This window comes from Xenopus tropicalis, chromosome 8, assembly GCF_000004195.4.
Source record: "Xenopus tropicalis strain Nigerian chromosome 8, UCB_Xtro_10.0, whole genome shotgun sequence".
Taxonomy (NCBI): domain Eukaryota; kingdom Metazoa; phylum Chordata; class Amphibia; order Anura; family Pipidae; genus Xenopus; species Xenopus tropicalis.
This window is the reverse complement of record NC_030684.2, coordinates 126,194,624-126,206,853: the sequence shown is the minus strand read 5'-3', so window position 1 is coordinate 126,206,853 and position 12,230 is coordinate 126,194,624.

The following is a 12,230-nucleotide window of genomic DNA, read 5'->3' as shown; positions in this document are numbered from 1 at the left end:
TGGGAGTGATATCACGCCCCCTCCATTCCACCCCCTCCAGCCACCAATCAGCACAACGATGGGAAGGTAGCAAGATATTGCTAAAAATGCTTTCATGCCACACTTGATAGTAGGTATGAAAATAGCACTCACTAGCAAAATCCAAGTCATGTCATGACTCCTCCAGTTACATGGGAGTAGGAGAAACAATAGGTTATTTGAAAGCAGTTCTATGGTGTAGTACTGGCTCCTTTTGAGCTATCTTCCACAGTAAATATCAAATGAAGACCAACTGCAGATGTAGTCATATCACGGTTTATTTCATACTGAAAGTTACATTTTAGGAGGGCTACATTTTTAACTGAATATTTTTTAGAACATAAGCAGAAATTAAAACACAAGCCCAAGTGATTGATAACCATGAATATCTACATGCAATACATTCCTGCTCTTGTATTAATGCTATTTCTCATCCTCCAGATGTCAGTATATTTCCAGCTGCTCTTTCTAAAATTCCCCTTCTCTTTATAACATGTAAAGGCAGACTTTCAAAATTCTGGCTTTTATTCTATACCCACCGACCTGCAATCTGCCCTGTCACACTGCTCTGCATTGTCATTGCTTTATACACGTTACACAAGGTTCTAGGCAAGTAAGGGAAGCTTTTACTAAAGTTATTTAAACTGAGTACGTTTTAACCCGTTACACACGGGGAGATTAGTCCGGCCATGCCAAATCTATGTCCCCGCAATGCCATCCCACCGGCTAGAATGTAAATCGCCGTTGCGATGATATATGCAGCGCCGCAATTAGCCGAATTCGCGAAGTTGCCTTGGGAGGAAACTTCCGCGGCGCCGCGTATGCCATCCCACCGCGATTTACATCTAGATGGTGGGATAGCATTGCGGGGAGATTAGTCGCCTGCAACAACAGAGATTTATCGCAGCACGACTAATCTCCCCGTGTGTCACGGCCCTTAATGTATATTTATATATAAATAATGCAATTAGGCTAACTTGCTACTACATGGCTGGGCCCCCTATTCAGATAAACATTTTACCAGGCATGGGACAAAAGTCCTCCCCCTTCCACTGATGGCGGTCCTATATGTTGTACCCATTAGTGAAACCAGTGTGCTCAGAACCAGTCAACCAATTTGCATGTTATTACACTGAAACCTCAAATTTACTTATCCTGATTTTAAGATTTTCTTCATTTTACACAGTTTTTTTTATCTATAAAGCATCAAACATTTCCTTGATTTTACATTTTCCTGGATATTACACTAATTTTTTCTGGTCCCCGATCCCCTGAAACACGTAAAATGTGGGCACTGCTGTATATTAAATCAAATCTACAAGTCTCCAATACAGTTGCTGCACCAATAAATGTGAGACCTAAATAACATATTGCCAATCATTAATCAATAGCTGTTGGGCACCACAGAAAGCACATCCTACTCTGAGTCCCAGGTTTTGCCTTTGGATATATTGTACATTACTTAGATCTCCACTCTTAGAACCAACAACCAGGGCAGCCTTCAGAAATCATGATACCCTATAAACCCACCTAACCAAGGCCAATTATGTCCAAACACTGCCGGAACCCCACTCGTTTCTCACCAAGCCCCAGTCCTTTGGTGGCAGTGCAACTCCCCTTTCTGGGAGCAGGTTCCGTACAGGACTTAAGCATGTGGTGACCCTGCCAAGAACTACTGGCACATAGGCACATAGTCTGTGTGGGACCAAGGGAGGGCAGACACCCCTGTTCAGACCCACGTAAGACATCTCCGGCTCTGTTAGTACCCTATGACTAGTTATTGTGCAGTTTTGAAATGTGAGAAGGAAGATCTGAAAAAGCGGAAGCAAACCCACAGTAATTAGCACACACTAGCACACACCAGTTGTCATCATTGTTCCACATAATAAATCGCCAACAGATTCATCTTGTCACTAAACTCTAGCAGAGACTGTCACTTGGGAAGCAGAATGAATGATGGCTGGCTCTTTGTTTCACTTGGATTTCTGCTAAAAAGTAAGTACCTGCAGGATGAGCACTCACATTAACTCTCAGGGTTAGGGGACCAATGGAGGAACATAGAGCAGTGATCAAGACACTGAAGGGAATTTAGTATGTGCTGCTTGCTTGTAAATATTTTATTACCATATCAATATTTATACAGGTATAGGACCCGTTATCCAGAAAGCTCGGGAACCAAGGGTATTCCGGATAAGGGGTCTTTCCGTAATTTGGAACTCCATACCTTAAGACTACTAAAAAAATCAACAAAACATTAATTAAACCCAATAGGATTGTTTTGCCTCCAATAAGGGGTAATTATATCTTAGTTGGGATCAAGTACAGGTACTGTTTTATTATTACAGAGAAAAGGGAATCATTTAACCATGAAATAAACCCAATAGGGCTGTTCTGCCCCCAATAAGGGGTAATTATATCTTAGTTGGGATCAAGTACAGGTACTGTTTTATTATTACAGAGAAAAGGGAATCATTTAACCATTAAATAAACCCAATAGGGCTGTTCTGCCCCCAATAAGGGGTAATTATATCTTAGTTGGGATCAAGTACAGGTACTGTTTTATTATTACAGAGAAAAGGGAATCATTTAAACATGAAATAAACCCAATAGGACTGTTCTGCCCCCAATAAGGGGTAATTAAATGTTATTTGGAATCAAGTACAGGTACTGTTTTATTATTACAAAGAAAAAGGAAATCAGTTTTAAAATTCTGAATTATTTGATTAATATGGAGTCTATGGGAGACAGGCTTTCCGTAATTCGGAGCTTTCTGGATAACGGGTTTCCGGATAAGGGATCCCATACCTGTACCTCATCAGATGTGTTTAAAATTACATTTTCTTTCTGTGCATTTATTACATTTATTGCATTATTATTTATTACATATTTCCATGATAGATATACAGGTATGGCATCCCTTATCCGGAAACTCGTTATCCAGAAAGTTCTGAATTACAGAAAGGCCATCTCCCCTAAACTCCATTATAAGCAAATAATTCTAATTTTTAAAAATAATTTCCTATTTCTCTGTAATAATAAAACAGTACCTGTACTTGATCCCAACTAAGATATAATTACCCCTTATTGGGGGCAGAACAGCCCTATTGGGTTTATTTCATGGTTAAATGATTCCCTTTTCTCTGTAATAATATAACAGTACCTGTACTTGATCCCAACTAAGATATAATTACCCCTTATTGGGGGCAGAACAGTCCTATTGGGTTTATTTAATGGTTAAATGATTCCCTTTTCTCTGTAATAATAAAACAGTACCTGTACTTGATCCCAACTAAGATATAATTACCCCTTATTGGGGGCAGAACAGCCCTATTGGGTTTATTTAATGGTTAAATGATTCCCTTTTCTCTGTAATAATAAAACAGTACCTGTACTTGATCCCAACTAAGATATAATTAATCCTTATTGGAGGCAAAACAAGCCTATTGGGTTTATTCAATATTTAAATGATTTTTAGCAGACTTAAGTTATGGAGATCCAAATTACGGAAAGTATTTGGAAAACCCCAGGTCCCGAGCATTCTGCATAACAGGTCCTATACCTGTACTACAAAACTGGAATGCTCCCATTCCAAAATGGTTCCTAGGTTGGCCTCTCTACAGGGGACCGGAGTCTTGGCTGGAATAGCTTGACTGAGGGCCAATTAGGTAAAAGGATATGGGAGGTTCAGTGATGTCAAAAACTATAAAAGCCCTGTGGGACATTTGCTACTTTTTTAGTGTAGATTTAATACAGAAAGCTGAAGTTCCTATGAGAGGATGGGCATTTAGACCATGGGGCTTGCTGGCACCTAGGAGGTTCAACCAGCAAGCAGTATCTTAGACCAGTGTTTTTCAACCTTTTTTGGGCAAAGGCACACTTGTTTCATGAAAAAAATCACGAGGCACACCACCATTAGAAAATGTTAAAAAATTTAACTCTGTGCCCAGCAGCAGTGCCCCCCTAGTACACTGGTGCCCAGCAGCAGTGCCCCCCTAGTACATTGGTGCCAAGAGCAGTGCCCCCCTAGTACATTGGTGCCCAGCAGCAGTGCCCCCCTAGTACATTGGTGCCAAGAGCAGTGCCCCCCTAGTACATTGGTGCCCAGCAGCAGTGCCCCCCTAGTACATTGGTGCCAAGAGCAGTGCCCCCCTAGTACACTGGTGCCCAGCAGCAGTGCCCCCCTAGTACATTGGTGCCAAGAGCCGTGCCCCCCTAGTACATTGGTGCCCAGCAGCAGTGCCCCCCTAGTACATTGGTGCCAAGAGCAGTGCCCCCCTAGTACATTGGTGCCCAGCAGCAATGCCCCCCTAGTACATTGGTGCCCAGCAGCAGTGCCCCCCAGTACATTGGTGCCAAGAGCCAGCCCCCCTAGTACATTGGTGCCCAGCAGCAGTGCCCCCATAAGTCAGTGTGCCCCGTGGCCCCCCTAATACATTGGTGCCCAGCAGCATTTTACTCTTCGGCGGCTTCAGCATCATCTTCCCCTCATGCGCGCCACCTCTGCACTTCTGCCTACACGCAACCGCACACAGGCCCTTTTATAACGTTGCGCCCTGTGCGTACTGACGTCACCCGTACACACGGGGCGCAACCAATGACAGGGCCCGGATTTTATTAAAGGGGGCCCGAGCTACTAAGAAAAACTGTAGCATCGCCGGGCCCCCTTTGAAAGTAAAAATTGCGGCCCTGCCTACGGCACACCAGGAAACATCTCGCGGCACACTAGTGTGCCGCGAAACAGCGGTTGAAAAACGCTGTCTTAGACAGTCAAAATAAAGCATTTTATTTCATACATTCCAGCACCAACTACTGTTTGGGGCCTTTCCCAAGTTTATCAAAGTCCTTACTGTATAGGACAATAGTAGCATGATCCTTAGCTAAGGATCCTATGTCTGAGGTCCAAATTATATATAATGATAGACTCCATCTATTTCTCAATAGGAATGTTGGTAATGCCTGCTTTTTTAAAGTCTCTTTGGCCTTAGGTAAGCCATATATATATATATATATATATATATAATTACTCCATATATATAAGTTGATGTTTTGATATCTCTGCTACCAATCTTAATATCTCTTACAGTCCCAATACCAAAAGAAGAACATGATATATCATTGAGTAAGGCCATAATCTTACTGCCTGGCATATGGCATAGGGATGCTGTGACATTATGTACATTATGTTATAAGATTCCTCTAGTTATTCAATATGGAAACATGAAATGGTTGAGTGAGACAGATTTCAAAGTACCTGTATATCTATTAGACCTAATGGGGCCTTGCACGTATGGTGATAATAAGATTAGCAAATAACACAACCCCACTTAGAGGGGCACTTAAAATAACAAATACAGTATATCCTCCAGTTTTATAACCACATAGCAACCAATAAGCAGGTACCATTCACTTTGGACCCGCTATTAAATTTCTCCTTTAGAACAGAATTGAGATTTGGTTCTTATCTCTGAATAACCAGGTTATGAACCTACAGGTGCTGTTTGTGAGGAACCCTGTGAAATAGGTTACCGTCGTGTTGATGGAGCCGAGGGCGGAACCATCACTCTCCAAGTCCATGAAACTGCATTTACAGAGATCAGCTGGATAAATGTTGAAGACGGAAGGCCAATCGCTATCACCAGACCCGGCACTCCTATTGAGATCAAAGACTGTGTGTTTGTTGGGAGACTGGACAGCACGGTGGATGCCTCATTAAATGTTAAAAGCCTCACCATGAAGGATCAAGGCATCTATGGAGCAGTTATATCGAGCAGTCTCGATGAAGAAGACTGCATCCAGCATTTCGATCTCAGAGTGTCTAGTAAGTACACTGTACTCGCACACGTTAATACTTATTGTTCTACTAAACAGCACTATGTGTGCAAGAATATAAATCCAAATATACATACATTTATGCAAGTAGTTAAAGGAGAAGGAAAGGTAAAAACTAAGTAAATACAGCCATAAGCATTCACAGAAACCCTGCACTGAGTCCTCTATTAAAAGAAACACAGGATTTCTTATCTCCTTTTTTAGGAACATGTTCTTCGGTATCAGACTTTCTCTCTTTTAGGGCTCATTCAGGCTTGGGGCACGAGTCTGCTCAGTTCTCTCCTCTCTTCCTCTCCCCCTCCCTTCTCCTGCTTCCCTCTCCCATTAGAATGCATGATCTGAGCTTCCAACCACTATAACTGCAGCAGGAAACTACCAAGACCAAGCTGAAATGGCAGCTGCTATTAGAGGGAACTTCTAGGGCTGATTACTCAGGTAGAGTAATGGTTTCTGCTGAATGAATATAGTGTTCTAGGTGGCACTAATGTGGCGAATCTATTGGCAGTAAAATGCCGAAATTCCTTTCCTTCTCCTCTAAAAATGTGGGATCCAGAACAACTATTCTTCTCCTGTATGTAGAACATATAACACAGAAGTCTCCCTAAGCTACTGCCTCATTGGCACTGGATTGGCCTAATCACTAGATAAAAGATAACTAAATGAGGAACTGGGGCTCATTTATCAACCTTGGGCAAATTTACAGATGGGCAGCAACCCGTAGCAACCAGTCAGTGATTGGCTTTTTTCAGCCAGGTGCAGGTAGAGCAAAGAATATAACAATTTCATTAGGTGCCATGGGTTACTTCTCTCAGGCTAATTTGCCTAGTGTTGATAAATCATCCTGACTGTGTTCTCTCGGGTGTCTGGTAATCATAGGAATAAGGCCTTATTTCATACAAGGAACACTTTACTAAGTTTCCGCAGGGGCTCAGAAACTCCAGCACCTTACCCAGTATGGGACAGCACTATGACCTTCCAGCATAGAACAGATCTGTGACTCTGGAACAGTGGCCCCAGCTTTCTATTATACAGTTATTATTATTAACATTTATTTATAAAGCGCCAACATATTCCGTAGCGCTGTACTTAGAATTGCATGATGCAGTGTTCTTAGCCCCAGACAGTGGCCCCAGCTATTCTTGACACTGAGGCCCCAGCATTTTATGACACTGTGTCCCCAGCTCTCTGCTCCTACTGCATTTCCCACTGTTACTGCCCCAATAGGGCTATTCTGCCCCCAATAAGGGATAATTATATCTTAGTTGGGATCAAGTACAGGTACTGTTTTATTATTACAGAGAAAAGGGAATCATTTAACCATGAAATAAACCCAATAGGGCTGTTCTGCCCCCAATAAGGGGTAATTATATCTTAGTTGGGATCAAGTACAGGTACTGTTTTATTATTACAGAGAAAAGGGAATCATTTAACCATTTAATAAACCCAATAGGCCAAAATTGGGGTTTTCTTAGTACAGGTATGGGTTCCATTATCCAGAAAGCTCTGAATTACGGAAAGCCCATCTCCCATAAACGCCATTTTAATTAAATAATAATAAAACAGTACCTGTACTTGATCCCAACTAAGATATAATTACCCCTTATTGGGGCAGAACAGTCCTATTGGGTTTATTTAATGGTTAAATGATTCCCTTTTCTCTGTAATAATAAAACAGTACCTGTACTTGATCCCAACTAAGGTATAATTACCCCTTATTTGGGGCAGAACAGCCCTATTGGGTTTATTTATTGGTTAAATGATTCCCTTTTCTCTGTAATAATAAAACAGTACCTGTACTTGATCCCAACTAAGATATAATTACCCCTTATTGGGGGCAGAACAGCCCTATTGGGTTTATTTCATGGTTAAATGATTCCCTTTTCTCTGTAATAATAAAACAGTACCTGTACTTGATCCCAACTAAGATATAATTACCCCTTATTGGGGCAGAACAGCCCTATTGGGTTTATTTCATGCTTAAATGATTCCCTTTTCTCTGTAATAATAAAACAGTACCTGTACTTGATCCCAACTAAGATATAATTATTCCTTATTGGAGGCAAAACAATCCTATTTGGTTTTGATTTTTTAGTAGACTCAAGGTATGGAGATCCAAATTACGGGAAGACCCCTTATCCAGAATACCCTTGGTCCCGAGCATTCTGGATAATGGGTCTTATACCTGCAGTGGCTAATTTTCAATCCCAACAAAGCAATATATTACATTTCACTGCTAAAGAAGAATTCAAAAGATTGTGTTATCTAGAGGTTTTTACATGATAATTCGGCATTGGCACCACAAATTAATTCTGTTACTATAGCATTAGTTCTATTCCTAGGCAAAGGGACGTTCCATGCTTTTATCAGATCTGAAATTTCAGCTTCTTAACTACAACCAAATAAATTCAACACTTGTACAAAATACGCTGTCTGAGAGTAATAGATGATGTTACAAAATGTATTTTTATCCCCATTGATGTGTTCCTGTTTAGCATTAATATCTCCCAACTTCCCCCTTCAGACACAAAGACGCATGCAACGAAGAACATCATCCGAGTGATCGTGTCTGGTTGTGTATTAACCCTTGCGGCTGGGTTGCTTTTCTGTTACATAAAAAAGCATGAAGGATAAGGATAAAGTCTTGACATGAAGCTGAGAATGAGAATAATTCCTAAAGTGATATATATATTTTGCACATTTTTGTTCTAAGCTAAGAGACAAGTAAAATGGGGGTGATGTTCCTGCACCCCTGTGAATAGTTTACCAGTTAGAAAATGTTATTTATTTGTTTGTACTGTACCTATCAAACATGTTTTCCTTTAAAACAATCAGCGTTTGACTAAATCCTACAGCAACGGAGCAAACTTTGTTTTCACATAAGTCCCACCACAGGAAAGCCCCATAACATTTGATTCAATGGAAAAAAGGTGCCATAAGGGCTCATTTGTGACCAGCAATTGGGGTTGTGCAAAAATGGGTATAGTTGGTGTGTAAATTGATACAATTTATTAAAAGTTCTTGCATCCACAGCAATATCTTGCACTTCAGCATAGTTGTGCTTGGCGCCACTCCATGTATCCTGCCTTCTGTTCCATATTGTGCACAAGTGAGCCTACTGACGTTGGTGAATCCTGTAGCTTCAGAGCTCGGTAGAACTGAACCGCAAGAAACCCGTGCAGATTGCCTTTTGACACCGAGCACCAAACCCCCGCCCCCTCCCCAGGCAAAATAGTGGGTGACCTGCGGAACCAAAAGAAAATGGGGGTCACCCACAGTGTAATAAATATTCTGGGTCACCTGTCGGTGCAAACCATGGATGACCCACAATTTTGCATGTGTTGCCGGTCCCCCAACAGAGGAAGCAGACATGTGACCCCTGGAGGCAGTGTCAGACTGGCCCACAGGGATACCAGGAAAATTCCTGGTGGGGCCAGGTGTCAGTGGGTCTATATTTGGCCTAATTCATGGTCATTACTTATTTTTCTATGGGAACAAAGCAACTAAATGTATAGAAAAATAGATTATAGTATGTAAAGATAAAAAAAAAAAATCTAGGAAAATCTAGAGACTGAGTAAGAAGTGGCTGAAAAGTATTTTGGAGAGTGGGCCCATGGTCTAAGGTTTTTTGGTGGGCCCCTGGCATCCCAGTCTGACACTGCCTAGAGGCTTTGTGGTTCTGTAGTTGCGCCACTTAATAAATGTCTAGATCAGGTTTGCTCCTCCGGTAAATGATGGTGACCTGGTTGACCAGGTCATTTTCTCAGCTGCCAATTCTCTATCTCTAAGGCATCTTATAGTGTAATAATAAAAATCTAAAAAAGAAATGTTTTCAGTAAGAACGTAATCTCATTGCATTCTTTATTTTTGCAGTTTAGCTTTAAAAAAAACTTATTAAAAAAGAGTGCAAAGAAATTCTGCATTAACAGCAACACATAAATGTATATATGACTATATGTAAAATGTTATAATATTTCCCCTAAACCAAAGGAGCTGGAAATCATTTAAACCTGATAGATATGCTAAACAGCTAAGAAAGGTACATTGCTGACATTTGTTGAGAGCACTGAAGATATCACAAATTAATTCTCTAAAGTTCATGATGGTAACTAAGCTGCATGAATCCATGTTAGTGGCAAAACTTACTGGGTTTTTTCAAGGTTAGTACTTACAGAAAAATAAGCTAGGACTGACAATGTTAGATACAGTCATGGGTAGAGAAGAGTTCTGTGACAACAATATGGAGATGAAAAGTATGTAACTGTTATCCTGCACAAAATGTACTCAAGTGAGTCTAGGAACAACTGTAGGAAAATTCCTTTAGGGCTATCACCTAGTGGCCTGGATCACCATTAGCAGAAATGGTTCAGAGAGTGAATACAAAGCCTGAATCCCCCTTCAGAACTGTGGTTCCTTCATTTAAGGCCCATAAAGCCTAAAAGGAGCTTTCTCCAGCTATTAGTCCTTCAGTGGAGCACAAGCTGCTCTTTCTAGCTTTGCTTAACTACCTTACGTTTCTAAAATGAATGTACAATGACTAATTCTAGTCCTGTTATCTGACTAAACCTCACTCACGGTGTCCTTGTTCTCCAAGTTTATCTAGAAGGGTTGTTCCAGAAGTCTTTACTGGGCCTGACACAAGGCTGCCCAGACACATCCACCTGGGTTAGAAGATGGAGGCCAAATAAGAAGGACCACCCCTTTCTTATCACTATGTTATAGTGTGACAGGAAGTGATTACCATCCCATAGGCCAATAACAGATATTTAAACAAGATAAGTTAGATACACAGGTTTTTGCCTAGCAACTTGCGGAATACCACTTAGATAGACACAGATAGTTAACCCTATTGGTCTCTACAAATGATTAGTATGAGCTGAAATAATTTGTGTGAGTGCAGAAGGACTGTGGAGCAGGATTCCAGGTACTCTCCCTTCCCTACTATTTCTGGGGCAACTAGGTACCTACAGGGGCTTCTGGAGTAGCTGAGGTAGCCAGGCACTAAACTTTTTAAAGCTGCTCCTGCCACCTCCTCTTCCTTTTTTGCCAGGGACGAAGAAAATGAATCTCCTACCCATCCCATTCCCATTTCTAATTGTGGTTTTATTTCATGTCCTCAATAAAATGTATAACAACTGACAGATTCACGAAATTTTCTGCGAAGCGAGACAGATTCGCTCATCACTAATGTCAATGTATGTGTATTCTACACCTTTAAATTGTTAGGTAAGAGAAAAGGCAAAATTATGGAATCCTGGAAGATGCTTGAATTGCCAATTTTAGCAAGATGCCTGGATATCTCACACAAAATGGTATGGGTGGTCCCAGGGCTGGAACTAGGGGTAGGCAGAAGAGGCTCCTGCCCTGTGCGCAACAGTGGGGGGGGGGGCACCAGGCAGGCACCTCTTCTTTTACCTACCTCTAGTTCCGGACCTTTTTTCCTGACTGCAGCAGCCCCGGCAACCCCGGTGCCCTGTGTGCGAGCATCATGTGCTCTTTTGTGCATGTGTGTGTGTGCACATACTACGGGGAGGGCTGGTTGGGGCGGGCGAAGCCGACCAGGTTGCCGACGGTTGGCTTGGCCCGGCACTGGGTGGTGCTGTAATTTATGCAAAGAAACAGGATACTTGTGCTCAGGGTCGGACTGGGCCAGACCTGACCCTTGCTGGCATTCCCCCTCCCTACTGCTCCTCCCTACCGCTCCTCCCCTGACGCGTCAAATTTATGCACTTGAGGTAGGACGTCGGGTGGGGGGCCCTGTGAGGGGGGTTAAGGGGGCCACTGCGGGGGGGAGTTAGGGGATGCGCCCGGCTGGGGGCACCTGCAGGGCCCCTGGGACGGGAGCCCCAGTGGACCCTTCACCCTCCAGTCCGACCCGGCTTCTGCTAAGGGTAGAACAATGGGTCAAACTACTGATAGACATTTTTCAGAGCAGTTTAAGTGGTCCTCTCATTTAAGAGATGCAATAAATTATAAAGGGGAGTGATTGAATTGATGGGGCTGGGGCAATGGGAGAAGGTTAGGGTATCAAAAAAGGCAAAGTTTGGAACGAAAAGTTTATAAATACATACAGTAGCTACCAGTCAGCTCATAGCATTAATGCTGGTCTACAGCACTGCACAGATAAATGCCAAAAACACTTTGTCCTCTTATTATATTCCGTGCATCACACATTTAGGCTGGAGAGAATCTGACTTTTGCTATTTTGTTCCAGTGGTATATGTAGTGGTTTAGTACAGGTATGGGACCCCTTATCCGCAAACCCATTATCCAGAAAGCTGCGGATTACAGATGGCCATCTCCCTTAGACTCCATTTTAATCAAATAATTAAATTTTTTAAAATTGCTAGTAAACCAGTACCTTGTATTTGATCCCTACTAAGATA